The sequence below is a fragment of the Pinus tabuliformis genome, chromosome 8 (genome assembly GCF_031772625.1).
Source record: "Pinus tabuliformis cultivar Carrire ecotype Pingquan chromosome 8, CPIR1, whole genome shotgun sequence".
Lineage (NCBI taxonomy): Eukaryota > Viridiplantae > Streptophyta > Pinopsida > Pinales > Pinaceae > Pinus > Pinus tabuliformis.
The window spans coordinates 646,856,336-646,878,590 of NC_142294.1; positions in this window are offsets into that span (position 1 = coordinate 646,856,336).

Genomic DNA, 22,255 nt, shown 5'->3' on the forward strand with positions numbered 1-22,255 from the left:
GTTCTACGTAGTGCGTAAGTCCAGGAGATAAGGTGATGAGCTTACTAACTAAGGATGTGCAATGTGCAATGCTAAAGGAAGAGGAGGCAAGGATTATGTAGTTGAGCTTCACAAGGATTGAGCGATGGCCTCACTATCCAATAGAACTATAATGTGTAGTAGGAGGAAAGGAAAGACAAAAAAATGAAAAATGAGGGGTTTTAGTCAGTGGGAGAGAGAGGACTAGCCATTGAAATCACATAATGTGCAGTGATTGAGGAGAAGGTTATGAGGATTGTGTAGTTGAGGGTTGTCGTGACCTAGAGGTGACCCATTGTTCATTAGAATTTCACAATGCATAGTATGAGGCTCACTTGGTGAAGGGATTTCATAGTTTGGAAAGTTAGGGCATTGTAACTACACAATGCATAGTGTTTGAGGAGGAGGCTGAGAAGACTGTGCAGTTGGGCACTATAACTGTGCAATGCATAGTGTTTGAGGAGGAGGCTGAGAAGACTGTGAAGTTGGGAACTACAAGATTCTAGAAGAGTCCCCACTGTCCACTGTTATTACACAAGATGTAGAGAAATGAAGGGTTGATCAATACTTCACATTGGGCAAGTGTAATTGGTAGATATGAGTGACTGAGCACTAGGATTGCAAAGGATATATTTTTAAAATAAGTTGAATGAGCGTGGTCAACTGTTAAGAAAAAAGGAAATATTAGTGTGCAAGGGTTACACACAAATCGAAGATCTATACTTTGATGAAATTTTTTCTCTTGTTGCTCGATTAGAGGTAATTAAAATGATTTTGGCATTTGCTTGTTTGAATAAGTTCTAGATATATCACATGGATGCCAAATCTGCCTTTCTAAATGGATAGTTGCAGGAAGAAGTTTACATAGAGTATCCAAAATATTTTCAGCTCTCTGATCAGTCAGATTATGTTTGTAACTTGAATAAGGCCTTGTATGGTCTTAAGAAATCTCCACGAGCTTGGTATTCTAAGTTGGATAGTTATTTTCTCAAGTGTGGTTTCAAAAGAGGCGCGACTGCTAGTAATTTATATGTTAAAGTTGATGATGGTAAATTAATAACAGTGGTTGTCTATGTTGATGATATTATATTTTCCAGTGATTCAAATCAACTAACATCCCATTTTGTAGTTGATATGAAGGCTATGTTTGGGATGTCTATGTTTGGAGAGCTCTCTTATTTCATTGGATTGCAGATTGCACACACTCTCAAAGGGATTTTTATCTCACATTGAAAGTATCTCAAGGAAATAAGAAGTTTGGCATGGAGGAGTGTTCTTTGGAAAGTACACTAATGGTTACAAGCCACAAGCTTAGAAAGACTGATGAATCACCATAAGTGGACCAGACTTTGTGTAGGCCTATTATTGGTAGCCTTTTATATTTGAGAGCCTCAAGACGATATATTATGCAAGTCATTGGTATTTTTGGAAGATTTCAAGAAGCCCCCATACATAGGCATCTTTTAGAAGGTAAGAGGATTCTCAGATATCTCAAAGCTACAAGGGACTATGGACTTTTGTACCCAAGAGGTAAATATTTTTCACTACTTTTTTATACTGATGTTGATTGGGTAGGTGATGTAGATGACCAAAAGAGCACTAGTGGTGGTACTTTCTTTCTTGTAGAATGTTTGGTTTCATGGTTGAGCAAGAAGAAAGCTTCAATATCTCTATCTACAACTGAAGGATAATATATAGCAACATATTCTTGTTTCACTCATCTCTTATGGATGGAGCCGACTTTGTAAGATGTACAATTGTGTTATGATGAACCTATTCCTATTATTTGTGACCATACAAGTGCCATGAGCGTGTCAAATAATATTGTTTTTCACTCAAATACAAAGCACATTCCAATCAAGTACCACTCCTTGAGAGAGCAAGTTGTAAATTATATTTTCAAGTTAGAGTATGTATTTATAAAAGAACAAGTAGCTAATATTTTCACAAAACCTCTCCCAAGGGATCAATTTGAGTATTTAAAGAAAATAATGGGAGTAATTCCTCTTGCCTCCCTTAACTATATATTCCTCAAAAGGAAGAAAGGAAGCCACCAAGAAATCAACATATCAAGACGCAACTACCAAGTACATTGAATCAACCTAAAAGAGGGAGATTGTTGATAGAGGGAGTATGTTGGTGAATTTTCCATTGAAATGTTAGAAATGTATAGTCCATTGATGTCAAAGGGAGAGTAGTATTGGTGATCAAACAATAGAAGAAGAAATTTAGATAAAGGGGGAGATACATTGGTGATCAAATAAGAGAAGCCATCTATAGATAGGAGAAGTCGACCACAACAATACTACAGCAGAAGAGGAGTGCTTTTGAGGGGGAGTAGCATCCAAAGGAGGAGAAAATAAAAGAGAAGAAGACATTAAGAAGCACTCTTTGTTTCTTTGTGGTGATGATTTTGTTTGATCAAGGCATTTTCATTAATTATAAAGGGGGGGAATGTTAGAAATGTGTTGTCATTGATGGCAAAGGTGATGAGGATGAAGGAAAAATATGAGATGAGTGCAAAAAGTATGCGCAAGGTAAAGGGTGAAGGTGCAGGATATTAGAAGCCATTTCTAGCTTGTAATATTTCTTCAAACATAGTTGGAACCTAATTATATGGAAAGAGACCTGAAAGAGATTTCCAATGGTATGTGGAAGTTCCAAAATGGCCTTCTGGATTGAAAGTTATAGCCAGACGAAGGTAGGGACCCCAAAAGTATAAAATTGTAGAACTAATAGTGGTGAAGGACCTTTGGCACATGTTCAACTTTGTCGTTTTATCCAAACATGGTAAAGAATTTGGTAGAGTAGCCAAACCAAAGGAACGAGAAAATGTGGCAAAAATGTAACAATGGTAAAGATTTTTTATGAGCTAGCAAGGGGTCCCCACATAACACAACATCCCGATGGGAGTACCTCGAAAGGATTCAAAGGGATGCACGAAGGAACACCCAGGATGACGTAAGACTAGGATAGGATGGAAAAACCAACACAATGGAAATAATTTGGAGTGGCGAGCAGTGGAACCCCCTATATAGCTGACCCCAGCGGGAGTCTTTCCCGGAAGGTTCAACGTTAAGCACATAAGGGAGTGGATGGGATGACACAAGCCTAGGATGATGTAAGCCTAGGCGGCATAGACAATTGCAGTTCATTAGTGGAGCTTTAAACTTGGATTCCCCCACCTCACTGCTAAGCCTGCGAAGTCTTGTTGAGAAGAATTTGAAGCAGCGCAAGAGACGAGGCCTGGGATTATGTTAGGTCAAGCTATCATGGCAAAGCAGAGTGGAAACACAGACCAATAGTAAAGCAGTCGAGCAGTCACGGTAGTCGCGATAGTATAAAATACTTGAATCTAGTGGTTTTTTCTTTAAAAAATTAATAAAGGAATTGGTAAAAAAAACACAAAGCTTCAGACCCTTTCTCTCTCCTCTCTGGGAAATGTGTGGAAGCATTTTAATAGATTATGATGAGATCAACATGATGACAATAGAAACGACACATGGTACATAGATCTAATGTTTTTGGCTGGCCTAGTGGGCCAAACTCGGGTGACATGTGTCACTGCCTTAGAGGCACTATGTGGCATTTATGACATAAGCATGACATCATCCCAGAGGCTTTATCCCAGAAGATATATAAGGAGCACAGGCAAAGATCGTTGATTTCACTATGTGTTGGAAGGAAGTAGCAGGTGTCAGATACACATCATCTCGACAATATTGCAATTGCTCCACGAGCATGGCATTGGAAACCACAGGGACATGTCATCCCAGAGGCTTGAATCCAAAATAATTCTTAAGAGTGAAAAGGAGGTACCTCTGGGCTGAAATCCCTCTAGGTCATAATGACAGTACAAGTGGGCAACATAGGACCATGAAATGAGCATGAGTAAAGCGCAGGGAAGTCCCATGCAACATATCATCCTGGAGGACAGATCTCGAAGGAAAACAAAGGTGCAAAAAGAAATGTGGCTAAGATAACGGGCCTGGGAGATTGAAAAGTTTGTCGACAAGTGATGTTGCACTAAGCAATGGACAACACTCCAAGCATGGCCTCACGATGTTATGTATATATATCTTAAAGTGCTTTGGTCTACGTATTAGAGCTTAAAACAAGGAATGAGTCGTCAGCTTTTTCTTTTACCAAAAGGGTACATATTTAGGAATCATGCTCTATATAAAGCCTTCGTGCTTTGGAATATAGATGAGTGAGTTGAAAGCTTATGAAATTTGGAACTTATGCCAAATATAAACAATGCAACACTCAAAGTTTCAAATGCAAGCATGAAGAAGTTGGTAGCTCCAATAGCGACACAAATGAGTTTATAGGCATATTTGGTAGTTCAACCAAAGTTGGAACTCGCTAAAAATAGAATAACCTCTGCTAAATTATGTAACTCACTAGAATTGAGGAAAACAATAGCTCATTTCTTCTCAAGGAAACAATAGAGCAGAGTTTGTTGACTTTAAGAGAAAGTTAAGAAGACATATTTTGAACAACATAAAGGCAAAAATAAAATTTTCATGCAAGCATTAAATTTGAGGATGACTAAATCTCAATTCCAAATATCAATTCAAAAATATTTATAAGAAGAATCGATTAATCAAGAAAAAGCAAAATATTGATTAGGTGTATGGGTATGAAAATTGAGAAAGTTTGTTGATGATGTTTTTGGTTTGTTCAATACTAAAATATTTTTGAAGGTGTTCGTGATGGTGGTTTTGGTGAGTGATTGAAGTTACATATAAATTTATTTATGTATGGAAGTGGCCTTCATGATTTGAGTATGAAAGTGTATGAAAGATGAATCATAGAGGTCATGCAAGTTGTAGCTTGCAAATCAGGGGTTGTAGCTCCTTCCAATAGTTGTTGGTAAATACTCATGGTTTGAAGCTCCTTTAAGTGGTAGATGATAAAATCAGGGGTCGTAGATTCTTTCAATTGTAGCCGATAAATCAGGGAGTAGTTTCTTCGTGCTTGTAGCTAGAGAATTTTGTAACAATAAGTTCTAACTTGTCTTGTGGAGAAATTGAAAGTTTTTTTAAAGAAATTATACGTTCTCATTGTGATACTTATGTTATTTATTTCCATGCCTATTGTTGGCAATATTGTCATTGATGGCAAAGGAGCAGCATAAGAACAACAAGGGACAAAGGAGCAACAAATACCTTGATGGCATGTTGATGGCTTGATGCTTGGATAAGGTTGCAACGAATGATTAATACATAATTTATGATGTTAAATTGTTGATTAAGCTAAATTGCTGTGATGCAAAGGCAAGACTCTAAGGAAAAGTAAAAAATGTTGCAAAGATTGTTGTGATGCATTAATTATAAATATTGTTATTTGATGTTGGCATTAGCTTGATGCACTTAATCATTACATGTGGCTGAAATTAATATTGGGTAGATTATTTATTTTTATGTTCAAATATTCAAGATCTGAAGGGTTTGGAAATGAATGAGTGGAAGGCAAAGAGTCAAGCCATTTCACTTCATATTCCTATGTGGGATACAAACAACCAATAAACGAATTTTATAAAATATGTGATTTTGGAAGGAAAAAGAAGTTAGTGAATGGAAGAATGTGAAAGAGATGATTGAACTATTATGCATTAGTTATGTGGAAGTTATGAAACTTATGTGAAGCAAATTTGAAGTGAAGAAGATGCAGAAATGAAGATGGAGATATGCAAAATTTATGACCAGGTAAACCAACACATTGTTATTTTGTGTTTGTATAAGGGGATGGTAGTCTCCTTTCAAGTTGAATATTGATAAATATCTAGTTGGAGTTGGCTGAGGTAGGAGCCTCCTATGGGTTGTAGCCTACAAAAATCATATGGGAGTTCGAGCTTCCTTGCATGTTGCAACTTCCAAAAAATTGAGGTAGCAACCTCCTGTAAGTTGGGACATACAAAAAATCAGATGTAATAAGGAGTAGGAGCTTGCCTTTGCATCACAATAATAATAAAAGCATGGTTTTCTCCCTTCATGGGTTTCCACATATATATGGTGTCAATGTGTGCTGTTATTATGTGTTCATGTGATGGTTTGGTTTTCTTATTATTTTTTTCTCACATATTCAATATGTTGGTCATTATTTGTTAAGTTTATAACGTAATGTTTCAATTAATGAGTTTTATATTAAAATAATATTAATGTCCATGAGTACGCTAAACAGATTCACCCTCCCCCGTCTTAGTTTAGTCAACTTTTCATCATTTGGTATTAGAGCCAGTTCCTTTTGTAAAAGCCTAATAACTTGAAGGTAGATCTGGTTGAGTCATGGACTATCAAAGTGTAGCTGTGTTGAGTGTAACAAACTTTCATGAATGGAGAGATGAGGTTAAAATTGAATTTATATCTTTTAGACCTGGTGTGTGGAAACTAGTATGTGATGGCTACTATGAAGACTCTCCCTCTTTGTAAGAACAATAGTGGAATTATAAGGAAAAATGTGTCATATATAAAAATATTCATAATAAGGATCTTGATACAATAATAGATATAACTTCTACAAAATAAATCTGGGATAGATTTCAGCTCATGTATGAAGAGGCTAGCAACAACAATATACATAAAGGAAAGAGAAATAGGAAGGAGAAAAAAACCTATCAAAGGGAAAGTGTTCAGTTAAATGAAACCTCTACCTATGTGAATGTACCTAACTCTCTTGAAGAAAATGCAAATGAAAATCAAGCTAGGCTTGACTTATCATTGACTAGTATAGAAAGATTGAAAAATGAAAACAAAGATCTGAAGAAACTTGCGAAGATATGTGATGATAGAGAGCATGAGTACAAGGAGGAAATTGTCAGCCTAGTGGCACAACTTGAAGAAGCAAGGAAACTAGAAGAGGTGATGAGCAGTAAATTCAAGGAGAGAGACTTACAATGTATAATATTAGAAGTTGAGGTTGATTCAGCTAGAATTAAGTTAGAAGAAAAGAATAGGTTGTGTAAGAATCTAGAAGAGGACTTTGCCTCCATGAAGAACTCAGCAAAGGAAACCACAAATAATAATGAAGCAACATTAAAAAGACCTATAGAAGAAAAGGCCAACAACATTATTTGTAAAGAAGCAAACAAAAACAAGCAACAACATCAAGAGCCAAAGAATAAGATGAAGAAATAGTCATTTCCCCTTGAAGATAAGTTGAGAAAAATTGGAAGATATCAAAGGAGATTCTTTGCTCCTTTTAAAGATATAAAGTGTTTTTCTTGCCATGAACCTGGACACATTGTAGCAGAATATAAGACAAAGAAAATCAAGTTTAATTAGAAAACGATGCAGAAAATGAGACGACTCTCTCAAGAAAGCAAGCAGAGAATACATACATTCATCAGGTACACAAAAAATTTCCACAGTTACTGTTATTTGTGCAATGAAATTGGACATAAAATTGTTGAATGTAAAGTATATGTCGATCCATATGGATATTGGTGGCCACCTGCCAATTCCACTTGAACCCCCACCATTGTTTCTTTCAGATTTTTAATTTCCTTAATTGTAGCACAATTTACTATTTTTAGTATTTTTTTGGGTCCTAAACTTTCAGAGCCATTTTGAGGCCCTAAATGACGTAATAACGTTTTTTTGGCAATCTACCGCCAACGATTTTCTGCCTAAAATTGTCTTTTTTGTCATAGTCCTCAAAGAGATGTTTCCAATGCGGTATCATGCGTGTCAAACAAAGATAATATGACCAAGTCGCAACCCCGGGAAATTGGCTGTCCAACTAACCCCAACAGGGCCAATAAACTCTTGGTGTTACATCTCCTTGAGTTAGGGTTTTGGTTGTTTAGGGTTTCCTCTTATTGTTCAATAATAAAAAGGCCCTTGAGCCTCATTGTAAAGCAGTTCAGAGGCATGTAGCTGCCACATCTCTTCTCAGAGATAAGCTACCATCATCTGAGATAGCCTTATTTCCATTCTGTTTGTAAGCATATTTCAGTATTTGATATTAAGGAAATGAAGTGTTATTTCTACTGCATCTTTGTATTTATGGTTATATTCGGAATTTGTTGCATTTCTGTTTAAATCCGGATCAATGGTATCAAAGCAGTCTGATCTTCCTTTTTTTTATTTGCATGTCCCCAACAAGGTCAGGATATAAGGAGTTAGGGCTTGAACTGGTCGAACCTTTACAAGATCAACCTCGCAAATCCCGACATCCTCCCATGGTGGATGAAAAGAAAGACGAGGGGGCAGGATATCCTATCAAAATCTTGCTCGAAGAAGCCCTCGAGTGACAAAGGAACACGATGATGGACAACTTTGCCCAGATCCTTCAACGGCTACCCAGGGGCAACGCATCTACTTCTGACAGCTACTCTGGAAGCACCATACCTTTTAAGGTACAAGTTAACTTTGACAATTCCCATATTTGAGGGTCAGTTAGATGCAAACACTGTAGATAAATGGTTAAATCTTCTAGAAGGATATTTTTCCATTCATGATTTTTCCAGTCGGGAAAAGGTCATTTTTGCACTTCTCAAAGCAGCCCCCCATGTCAAGGACTAGTGGGAAACCTGCTGTGAGTAGAAGGATGAAAGTACGAACTCATTATTTTCAGTTGCACCCACTTGGAACTCATTCCAAGATGCCATCAAGTAGAAGTACTACCATGTTAGGAGCTATGAGGATAAATACATAAAGTGGAGAACATTGCGATAGGGAAGGGACCAAGATGTGCTAGTGTTTACCAATGTTTTTGATAACCTTCGCACGAATTTGGGTATCAAGCATTCTGAGAAGCATTTGGTTCTCAAGTACTACGGCTGCCTGCATAGTTACATCTAGGATGAAATGGAATTCATGGACATCTTCTCGCTCAGCACGACATACCAATATACCATCAAGATCAAGCAAAAGTTTAAACAGAAGAAGTGAGACTTTGGATCTGTGAATTCGAAGTAAGGGAAAGGTGCCCCCAAATCGCAGAACAAAGGACAAAGCCAAGGCAGGGCGGCCCAGGATAACCCGCTAAAGCCGAAAGAAAAGAAAAATACCATGAAGCCGAAGAAGGACATGGAAAGTGGTGTGAGTTCCATAAGAGTTGCACTCACAACACAAGTGAGTGTCGGGCCAAGCAGTCACTAGTGGCTGAGCTAAAGGCTTCGAAATCAGATGCATGTTTTGACTCTGAGTCAGAACCTGACAAGGGGAATGACAAAGGGAAGTAGATTATCGATGTGGAGCCCAATGCCACCGTTGCCACCATGAAGATCCAGAAGGACAAACCCAAAGATCCAGAGGAGGAGGAGTGCCTCTTCCACTCCTAGATGTGGGCAAAGGGTTACCCGCTACAGTTCATTATCGAAAATGGGAGCCAAAAGAACCTCATTTTGGTAGAGGTCATGAATTGACTAGGCTTACGGACCACAACACATGCCCAACCATACACCATCGGGTGGCTTCACCAAGGATGGGATCTTCGCATGAGCCAGCAGTGCTGCCTTCCATACAACATCAAGCCCTTCACGGATGAGGTATTATGTGACATTCCTCCTCTTCATGTTTATGATGTATTATTAGGCCAACCATACTTATGGAAGCGACATGCTGTGTATGAGTCAAGGTCTCGTGCTGTTATTGTTACTTTTGGAAATAAGTTGTACAGGATACTGGAGGTAGCACCGCCTACCCCCATCTCTTTGGTTATTGCAAAACAATGTAGTAAGCTCATTTCCAAAACCAGGAATTTTTTTTTCCTAATGATATTCCCTCAGGGAAAGAAGAATATGGTGGCCACGACCTCCGTACAGGACCCCTCCACATGACAATAGCAGATGGACAAAGTTGTGGAGGAGTATGAGGACATCTTCACCTCCCCCACAGGGGTGCCTCTACATTGTCAGGTCAAACACTCCATCGATCTGACCCGAGGTGCATCACTGCCCAATGGACCAATCTATCGGTGCTCTGTTCTAGAGAATAATGAAATCAAGTGGAATATTCAGGAGCTGTTGTAGAAAGGTCACATCCTTCCGAGTGCATCACCCTGTGGGATCCCGATCGTGTTGGTACAGAAAAAGGATGGGACTTGGAGACTCTGTATTGACTATTGGGTGCTGAGCAAGATCAATGTCTAGAATAGGTACCTAATCCCATGGATTGATGACCTTCTAGACCAACTGAAGGGGGAAAAATATTTCAACAAGATTGACTTGAAATCAGGATATCACCAGGTACCAATCAAACCCTTCGATGTGTGGAAGACTGCCTTCAAAGCCAAGGAGGGCCTTTTCAAATGGTTGGTTATGCCTTTTGGGTTGAAAAATGCTCCTGCAACCTTCATGAGGCTGATGGATGACATCTTGCACCCATTCACCAAATCATTTGTAGTGGTATACTTGGATGACATCCTAATCATCAGCCAAAGTTGGGAATAGCACCTCCACCACATCCGATAGGTTCTCCAAACACTGTGGAAACACAAGCTATGTGCAAATTTGGAGAAATGAACTTTTGGCATGACCCAGGTTCATTATCTAGGATACACTATTGATGAATGGGAGGTGCATGTGGATCCAGCCAAGATCCAAGTCATTCGGGATTGGACAGCTCCAACCACTTTGAAAGATCTCCGTAGCTTTCTAGGTCTTGCTAATTTCTACCATAGGTTCGTGTTGGGATTCTCTCATATCACTTGGCCCTTGAGTCAAGTCACCAAGGGAGGAGAAAAAGAAAAATTCTTTTGGTCTGGATCTCAACAAAAGGCATTCACAAAGTTGAAACATCGCCTCTGCACTACACCAGTGCTCACATTACCAAACTTGTAACAACCATTTGAGATCGAGACATATGCCTCTGAATATTCTATTGGGGCATTCCTTACTCAACAGGGGTGGTATACCTTAGTGAAACACTTTCAGACACAGTTTGGAAGTATCCCACTTATGACAAAGAGATGTATTCCATTGTATTGCAGGCCTGCCAACAATGGAAGAATTATATTTTGGGGAATGAAATGGTCATCCACATAGACCACCAACCCCTACAGTTCATATAGACACAAAGGAATTTGCATAATGATCACCATCAGAAGTGGTCCACATACCTACAACAGTTCAATTTTAATATCAACTATAAGAAGGGCAACACCAATAATGTTGCATATTTCCTTAGCCGACCATTGATCATGGCATTAACCACCGTGCTGAACTCTTGTGGCCAAAAGAATTCTGATTGGCCACTTCTCTACAAAAGTGACCCAAAATTCGACCACACATACCAGACGATCTTGGAGGGTTAGAAAGTTCCATATTTTCGCCTCCAGGATGCCCTATTATGCCACCTGGGACACCTTTGTGTTCCTTCATGCGAGCATACTAAGATGATTTTGGAAGAACTCTACAGTCAGGCCATTAGGCATTTCGGGGTTGAGAAAACGATGGTAGTATTGCAGAAGTATTTCTATTGGCCGAATCTTAGATAAGATATTGGGAAGTACAACAGATCCTGCACTGCCTGTGCCATTGCAAAACTGACCATCAAGAAGCAAGGCCTCTATACTCCACTACCTACCCCTAGTCGACCTTGGGAATCCATTTCCATGGATTACATGTCGGGCCTTCCTTCTACTAATCATGGCAACGACTGTGTTTTTGTGGTCGTCGACAGATTCTCGAAGATGGCCATTATGGCTGCTTGGAAGAAGAATATCACAGCAGAAGACACTGCTAAACTCTTCTTTGAACGAGTGTGGGTACACTTTTTGGATCCCATAGTCTATCATCTCAGATCAGGAAAAAAGATTCCTCGGTACATTTTGGTACAATCTTTGGTCGATGCTGGACACCAAGCTCACTAAGTCCACATCTTTCCATCCCCAAACTGATGGCCAAACAGAGGTCATAAACAGGATGATCGTACACATTCTGTGCATGTACAACTCAAAGCATCCACGCACATGGGATGAGAGCCTCCCCTATGTCCAGCACAACTATAACTGGGCTCTCCACAGCTCGAATGGCCACAACCCTTTTGAGGTGGGCCCAAGATTCTAGCCACTATGTCCCGTTGATGTGGCCATGCCATTTCCAGCTACTCAAGCAGATTTGGCTCATGTCCAATCTGAAACTGATAAGGCAAACAACTTCATTGACCACTTCCAACATATCCGCTAGCAAGTCCATGACATTATGGAGAAATCAAATTCCAAGTACAAGCAATGACATGATCAACATCGGGTGCCACACAAGTTTCAGGTGGGCGACAAAGTCTGGTTGCATTTGCAAAAGGATCACCTTACCAGAGCCTATTGGAAACTCAGACCACTTTGATATGGTCCTTACACCATTACCAAGGTTGTGGGCGATAATGAATTTGAGCTAATCATTCCCCCATTCCTTGGCCTACACCTAGTGTTCAATGTGGACTGCCTTCGACCATACTTCCCAGCATTGCTAGACACATCAGACATTGCAGAACAACTCACACCTACAGAGTTAAATCCAGATTGCATGGAAAAAACTGCAACTGATCGAATCATGGACACCCTTATCAAGCACACTCACCAGCAGAAGATCCAACTGTATTGAGTTGTCAAAATAGACCAACTCCTTCACCAGGGCAAGTGTCTCACCAGGGACCAAGTTCAGCAGAAGTTTACTCTAAATAGTTTAGGTGGGAGAAATAGTAGTGAAGCCAGATGCCACAAACGAAAAACAATGACTTCATTAAAGCTTCCATAATGTGGTAATTCAAATAGAGGTGCTAGTAAATGAACGTGGATTCATGTTGCATTTACATTTTTGTGAATTTGTACAACCCGAATCACATGTAGCAAGTTGGTTGGAGAGTTACTCTGTTGATTTTGTTTTTCAATGAGTGTGCCAAAATGGGTATTATATGCTATCTTAGAAGACCTATGCAACCTGAGTGAGAAACTGATGCAAGTTGAAGTAGAGGAGGCATGATGACATGTGTTACATAGCTGCACACAGAAAGGATGTTAATAAGACGCAAGAACACACGGATGTGATGGATGTTACAAGCTGAAAAGGAAAAAATATTGAATTTTTATACCAGGTGTGCATCACAAACATCAAGCTAGTCCACAAAATAGTCGCACCAGAATGATAAATTTAGTTCCAAAATGATCGAGACACCTTGAATTACAGGGTAGCGTTATATTATATCATGGCCAGATTGTTGCAGTGATTGGTTCAATTCAATACAGTGATTTAATAATTATGGAATCATTCATAAATGTTTGGCAACATTATATATTATGTGGTAGTGGAAAGCGTTATGTTGTAGAAGAGTTGGCATATATTATTATATATTGGCAGGTTGACAGGCCAATATAGTGTCAGGCGAACCAAATTTTAACACACATAAAAAAAATTATTGTAGGGAACAATTTGGAGAGCTTTACTTTTTCACGGGGTAGGGTATTACAATGATGGGGATGTTGATTGGCTCAAAAGATGATGTGGCTTTGAAAAAAATTAAGGGTAATGTCGATATGCTGAAGAATATTCACTCATGCATGATGCTTGAATGTGTTAGCAATCCTTTGTTGCAATCTGAGTAGAGGTAGATGATCTCCTTATTGAGGCAGTTGTAAATAATTGCCTTGTCATACAAGGCGTTGTGGGGTTGGAGGCAGTGCTCTGTTTGTGCAGAAGAATTCGTTATAAAGGTTCATGAGTCTACATATGAAACCTTGTTGTATTTTTGGCAAAACCATTCACTGTTGGATTTGAATTGTCCGATAGCCTGTATACCGGCCACTACAGTGTTAAATGTTGGGGTGCCCTGAATTCCGGTGTGGATGACCAATGAGGCCAACGACGAATAGTGGGTTCCTTCACGTGCATGACGACGTTGTAGAACACAGCTTCGGTCACCCCAAACACTCAAGCCTCAAGAGATTTGTAGCAACAATCACTTTACTATAATCACTATGCAAAATGTTTCCATAGTGATTACTTCCCTTTATTGTTCAAATACTCTATTTATGCCACGTATTCCAGAGAGGTAATGATAAGATGAGGCATGATTACACCAAATTTCTATTAAAATATAACTTTTTATGTCGAGATAAAGAGTGTATTCCAATGATTATGTATTTTGATGGGATGGAGATTTTGTCACCATGGAGGCCCTATGGGCTATTCACCTATGGTATAAAGAAGTTTCGAGAAACACATCAAACCTCTTATGCCAATAGTGGTAACAATAATTTGTAAAGGCTAGTGTCTAAAATCAAACCGGCAGGAGCAGTTCTCATATTTCAAAATTTGAGCCTCATAATAAATGTGTTGTCAATTCAACTCCAACTTTTTGTTAATACACTTAATCAGAGCCTTTAATACTTGAAGTTTTACTATCGTTGAGATTTTTTCAACTTTGATATATCTTGGTTCCACCCTTGACTCTATATTAATGTTTCCTTGGAGGTCTCTTTTGGAAATACAATGAAAAACCTTCAAATATGTTTCCCTTCTTGACTAAAAATATTCTGGAGGATAACAAGGAAGAAGCTACAGTTGCAGATGATATTACTGGTGTTGGCCAAGATGTTGTAGCAAGCTTGATAAGGATGGGAATAGTACCTAGAATATGTTACATTTTGGATTTTGACCAACTAGATCCAGCAGAAGAGCCTTGTCTATCTGTTATTATTTCTCTAGAAAGGAATTCCCCCACCTCTGCTGATGCTATTGTGAAATGTCCTCAGCTACTAGATACAATATTTCATTGCTACATAATAGAGAAAGCTGACTTGAAGTTTGGGCTCATTCAAGTAAAATTTGTATGTCTTGTTAAGGTATTGTCTAAAGAAAATAGGTCGAATTGTGTATATTTATAGAATCTGGAGTTTTTCAATCTCCTGAAAATAACTTTTTTTTCCATTACGCTCTCAATGACTGGTTAAATATGGATCAAGAAGCTTTCAAGTCTACCTCTATTGTACTTATAGAGGAACTTCGTATTTGGAAGGTTTGCATAGAGTATGGGCTATGTGTATCGTGTTTTCTATATTTCTATCCAACTCTTTGCTTTTGGCTAAGCCCCCCCATCTTTTGAGAAAATTATTGATAGAGACATAGTTAATGAAGTCCTAAATGTTTCAAGGTAATCATTTATTGTGTTAGAGGCTCATGCTAGGACTCTTCCAAATCTCCATTCAGTAGAGAATGGGCAAGATGAAGAATTTTCTCTTAATGGTGAGGGATTTGAAAATTGGTCATGGAATCAGGTGGTTCCAATGGTTAAAGTTTTTTTTGAGTGGTTGCAATTTACAGAGAGTCTATTCCTTTTTTAAAACATTATGGATGATAGGCAAACATGAAAAGAATTACTCCTAAGAAGGATTGTTACAAGAAAATCTCATTGTGTGTGATATCAACTGTTATAAATGCCCTTTCAAGTATATTAGAAAAGATTCTACCACTTGAAGACACAAGATTTTGTTCAAGTGATAAAGAACAATATTATGGAAAATGGCTACTTGAATTTGTTCCGCAAGTGGGCCTGGAGATTATTAAAATCATACTGCTACACTTTTCAGAAAAAATTAGAGCAAATAATATCACTCAATATGGAGAATTCTTCTTTTCTTGAATATTTATGCTTTCTAAGAAAGGAAACTGACAATGAAACATATTTATCAGCTTTAAGTTGCTTTCATGGCATAATTCGACTCATTACTTTGGTTGAAAATATTATGAGTTTTGGATAAAGTAAGCTTCATGATGCTTCTTTCACCAATGAGAACATTTCTAACTCAGAGAAAGTACTTAAACATGGATTAGTAGTATCATCTCAAAATGAGTGCGAATGTGCATTGAGCATGTTTAAAATGAGCTCAAATGTGCATTTAGCATGCTTATGGAGCTTGTGTCTTCAAAGTGGCATTATGTGCAACCTGTTGAAGTGAATGACAGAGGAGGTCCTACTCCTAGTATAGGACTAGGCTGGGGTGCTATTGGAGGTGGATTTTTATCAGGAAAAGTGCTTTTAGTTGAAGCAAATGCTATAGTAACAACCACCTTACTTGAAAATTTTCCAATTATCCTTGAAATCCAGACCATTGGGTGAAAATGTCACAACTTCTTCAATACAATGCTTTGGGTCGCTCTCATGAATAGAATATTGGAATCTACATTGTGCTTTTTCTATGCTTGTAGAATATATAATTCAGGATGGTTACACAAAGTGTTCTCTGAATAGTATTTTACAATATCTTAAAGAGTGTTCTCTCAACAATATGATGCACCACTCTTATAATTTGTATATGTCATATAGAGCAGCGTTCATTCTAGAGTGCCATTCATTTAATTATAGTGTCAACATTGTTTATGCAGAACATGACATTGCACATTACAGATCATGAATGAAATGATGAAAGCTACACTAAGGATGATTTTACAGGCTACACGACATCTATAACCCCTTCCCATTGATTTCCAAGGGGTATGTTATGGGAAGAAATGAGAAATAACCAGAGGTTATGGGAAGCAATGAGAAACAAGCAAAGGTTATGGCCAGCAAGGAGAAATATATTTCAAGACAAAAGAAGGATGAAGAATGAGTTTCCATCAATACCAAAGGGGGAGATTGTTGGAAATATTTTCATTGATGGAAAAGGAGCAGTAGGCAAAGGATAAGCATAGGAATAGCAAGGGACAAAGGAGCAAAAAATACCTTGATGGCATGTGGATGGGTTGATGCTCGGATAAGGTTGCAGGGATTGTTTAATGAAGAAATTGTGATGTGAAATTGTTGATTAAGCTTAATTGTTGTGATGCAAAGGCAAGAATCCAAGGCAAAGGAAAAAATTTTGCAAAGATTGTTGTGATGCATTAATGATAAATATTTTTATTTGATGTTGGCATTATTTTGATGCATTTAATCATTACATGTGGCTGAAATTAATATTGGGTGGATTATTTATTTTTGTGTTCTAATATTCAAGATCTGAAGAGATTGGAAATGAATGAGTGGAAGGAAAAGATTCAAGCTTATTAACTTCATATTACTATGTGGGATACAAATAGCCAACAAACAATTTCTATAAAATATGTGATTTTGGAAGAAAAAAGAAGTTAGAGAATGGATGAATGTGAAAGAGATTATTGAACTATTATGTGTTAGTTACCTCACACTTATGAAGCTGATGTGAAGCATATTTGAAGTCAAGAAGATGCAGAAATGAAGATGGAGATATGAAAAATTTATGACCAGGTAAACCAACACATTATTATTTCATGTTTGTATAAGGGGATGGTAGTCTCCATTCAAGTTGAAGCTTGATAAGTATCTAGTTGGAGCTGGTTGAGGTAGGAGCCTCCTGTGGGTTGTAGCCTACATAAATCATATGGGAGTTGGGGCTTCCTTGCATGTTGCAGCCTGCAGAAAATTTAGGTAACATCCTCTTGTAGGTTGGGGCCTACAGAAAATCAGATGTAATAGGGAGTAGGAGCTTGCCTTTGCATCACAACAATAATAGAATCATGGTTTTCTCCCTTTATGGGTTTCCACATATATCTGGTGTCAACCTGTCTTGTTATTATGTGTTCATGTGATGGTTTGGTTTTCTTATTACTTGCTACTCGCATGTTGAAAATGTTGGTCATTATTTGTTAAGCTACTCATGTAATGTTTCGATTAATGAGTTTTAAATGAAAAGAATATTAATGTCCAAGAGTATGATAAACTGACTCACCCTCCCCTCCGCGCCCCCACCCGCCCACCCCCCCCCCACTCAGTTTAGTCAAGTTTTAACTGTTGGAAATTTTATTGGTGTCAAAGTATCACTGCAAGTGAATAAAATTATTAAAACTCCTACAATATTGACTTATCCCCCTCTTAGTATTGTCATGTTTTCTAATATTTATTAGGATCACTAGGTTGACCTAAGTATACTAGGTTTACTAGTCTGACCTAGGTTAACATAGGTTTATTAGGTTTACATAAGCTTTATAGGTTAATATGTTTACTAGGTATATATAGGTTTATTGGGCTTACATAAACCAACATTTTCAATAATATTCAACCATGGTCAAACCAAATCAACTATACTCAACTATGGTCATACCTATTTTATTTGGTAAACCATGGTTAATCAAATTTACTAATGTGTTTAAACATGGTCAACATGTTCATCCATTATCAACCATAAACAACCATACACAATATGGTCAACCATGATGAACTTGGTTAAATGATGCTTGGGCATGGTCAACTTAGCTAAAATAACTAATCATGGTTAAACATGGCAGGGTTCTTCACATGGTCAACCATAGTCATTTATAGTTAAATGTTGACAATCAAGGTCAACCATGTTTCTCCATGGTCATCCATAATAAACCATAGTAAATATTTGTCAAACAATCTCAACCATTGTCACCCATGGTCCCCATACCCAAACATGGTTGCCAAGTTAAACATAGTCAACATGGTCATTAATGTTAATGCTTAATCCACCATAATCTATCATCTACATCCCGGATTAGCCATGGTAATAATGATCAACCATGGTTGACCATGGTCAATTATGATTAACCATAACCAACCATACTCAACCAAGGTCAACCTTAGTTAACCAAGGTTTACCTCAACTAACCATGGTTAGCCTTATCAACTATCATCGACTTTGCCAACCATCTTCAACCATTAATTTCGCCATTATTAGGTAGACCTAGGTTTACTTGGTTTATAGGTTTACTAGGGTTTATTATGTTGACCTACATTTACTAGGTTAGCATAAGCTTACTACGTTTACATAAGTTTACTAGGTTGACATAACTTTACAACGTTTACATAAGTTTACTAGGTTGAAAAAGTATTAAGGTTACCCTTGGTGTACTAGATTGACCTATGTGTACTAGGTTTACTGGGTCAACCACAGTCAACAACTATAAACTAGGTTTACCAGGTTGACTTTAGTTTACTAGGTTTAACAATTTGACTTAGGTTTACTAGGTGAACATAGATTTACTAGGTTCATGTAAGCTTTCTAGGTTTAATAGGTTCACTAGTTATACCTAAGTTTACTTGGATTACATAAGTCAACAAGTTCAATCACAATCAACCATGCTAAACAAACTCAATTATAATCAACCATGGTCACCATGGCTATACCTATTTTAGTTGGTCAACCATGGTCAACCACATTTACTAATGTGGTTAAACATGGTTAACATGCTCATTCGTTATCAACCATGAACAACACTAGACAACATGGTCAACCATGATGAATTTGGTTAAACGATGCTTGGGCATGGTCAACATGGCTAACATAATTAACCATGGTTAACACATGGTGGGGTGGTCAACATGGTCAACCATATCCATTTATAGTTAAATGTTGCCAAACATGGTCAACCATGTTCTACTATGGTCATCCATAATAACCATAGTAAACTTTTGTCAAACAAGCTCAAACATGGTCACCCATGGTCACCAAGTTAAATATAGTCAACATGGTCATCTATTACCATGATTACTCCAGCATAATCTATCATCTACATCATTTATCAACCATGGTTGACCATGGTCAATTATGGTCAACCATAAACAACCATGCTCTACCAAGGGCGACATCGACCAAGGTTTACCTCGATCAACCATGGTCATCCTTATCAGCCATCATTAACTTTGTCAAGCCTCTTTAACCATTAATGTAACCATTACTAGGTATACATACGTTTACTTGGCTTATTAGGTTTACTAGGTTTATTAGGTTGACCTATCTTTACTATGTTGACCTAGGTTTACAAGGTTGACATAAGTTTACCAGGTTGACACAAGTTTACTAGGTTTACTAGATTGACTAGGTTGGCCTGGGTTCACTAGGTTTACTAGGTTAACATAGGTTTAAGGTTATGTTGAATGTACTAGGTTTATATATGTTTACTACGTTTACTGAGTCAACCATAGTCAACCACTATCAACTAGGTTTACCAAGTTGACTTTAGTTTACTAGGACTACCAAGTTGACTTAGGTTTAGGTTTAGTAGGTCTACGTAATATTTATAGATTTAATAGGTTTACTAGGTATGCCTAAGTTTACTTGAATTAGATAATTTAATAGGTAACAATGTAAATTTTGAAACGGGAACTATAAACTCAAAACGGGAACTCTCGCCAAAAAACCCCGAAAAAACATCAAAAACAGTGCTAAAAGTGAAAGGTGTTGATGCTGGAATAACACCTTTTCTTTTCTTGGGTAAATTTTCAACATGTTTTAAAAATGGCGGTGAAAACCAATTTTTTGCGCAAAAATTATTCAAAAAACACCCTCAAAATGAAAAGGGTTGATTCTGGAAGAAGACTTTTTTTTCAGAAGTTAAATTTCAACATCTCGAAATAATGGCATGAAATATTTTATCATGACCCCGAAAAAACATTAAATTTAAAAAAATAATGAAAACATAAAAAAAAAAAAAAAAAAAAAATTAAAACAATGAAAAAACACAAAAAATAAACCAAAAAAACAAAACATAGATTAAAATATCTATTAAAAGAAAAATATAAAACAAAAAAAAAAAATGAAAAAAAAATCAATCATAAAATGTAAAAAGAACGAAATTAATGATAAGAACTAAAAAAAAAAAAAAAAAAAAATTGTAAACAATTAAATAGTAAAAAAATATTTTAAAAAAACTGGGGAAAAAATGAGTAATCTTCTAAACCAAAAAAAATTGGCAAAATAAAATATATATGGAAAAAAAAAAAAAAAAAAAAAAAAAAAAAAAATAACATTTAAAAGAAACAAAAAATTAAGTGGGTGAAAATAGAAAAAATAAATAAATAAAAACAGAAAAACAAGAAAACAAAAAAATTAAAAATTAAAATTAAAAACAAACTAAATTTTAAAAAAAAAATTAAAAGTTACTAAAATTAAGATTAAAATGTTGATTACTTAAAAAACAAATATAAAAATATATATAAAAGACAAAAATTAAAAAAAAAAAAATGTTAAAAAAATTATCTCACAAACCATAAAAGAATTTGGAAGACAAAAAAACAAAATTAAAATATATATATATTAAGTAAAAATCGAGAAATTAAAAAAAAAACATTAGGAAAAACTGTGAAAAAAAATTAAAAAATTAAAAACAAACTAGTTAAAAAAAAAGAAAAAGAAATTAATGAAAAAAATTTAAAAACTAATAAAATGAATATTAAAAAAAAAAACAAAAAAAATTCAAATTATAAAAAAAAAAAACCAAAAAAAAGGTGTATTTTTTATTAAAAAAAAATATGTAATTAATTTTTATTAAACATAGATATTTTGTTTAAAAAAAAATCAAAATATTTTTTTTTTTTAAAACGTTTTTTATTATTAAAAACAAATTTTACTTTTATTTCTATTTTTTATTTAAAAATAAAATTATTCAACAGATCTTTTATATTTAAAAAAAAATAAACCTATATTTTATATTTAAAAAAAAAATTACATTTAATTTTTTTTTAAACAATGTTTAAAAAAAAAATGAATTTTTTTTTAAACAATGTTTAAAAAAAAAATGAATTTTTTTTTTTTAACCATTTTTTTGGTTATAATTAAGAATAGTTTTTTTTTTTTTAAACCATTTTTTTGGTTATAATTAAGAATAGTTTTTTTTTTTTTTAAACCATTTTAATTTTCTTTTTATTTAAAATTTTAAAAATTATTAAAAAAAATTTAAAATTTTAAAAATGAAATCGGTTTTTTTTTTTTTTTTAAATTAAAAATTTTAAAAATTAAATAAAATTTTAAAAATTAAAAATTTTAAAAAATTAATATCGTTTTTTTTTTTTAAATTAAAAAGTTTAAAATTCGGTTTTTTTTTTTTAAATTAAAAATTTTAAAAATAAAAAATTTTAAAAATTAAATAAAATTTTAAAAATTAAAAATTTTAAAAAATTAATATCGTTTTTTTTTAAATTAAAAATTTTAAAATTTTAAATTTTAAAAATTAAATTTTTTTTTTATTAATTAAAAAAAAAAAATTTGGCGCCCCCGGCCGCCCGTGGTGGCGCTGCCGTGGGCGGAGGGCCTGCGCGTTCCATTTCTCCCACGCCCTATCCAACATCGGCAGTAAAGCAAACCACCTCGCAGTCATAGTTTTCCCTCAACCAAGGCACAATCACTGATGTGTCTAATCCACCACTATAGGCCAAAACCACTTTATTCAATTTTCCACGTATTCCTCCTCCACTCTTTGTCTTTGTCGGTTTTGTATCACCTTCAGCAGCCAATGCCATTTGAATAGCTTGAACTTGGG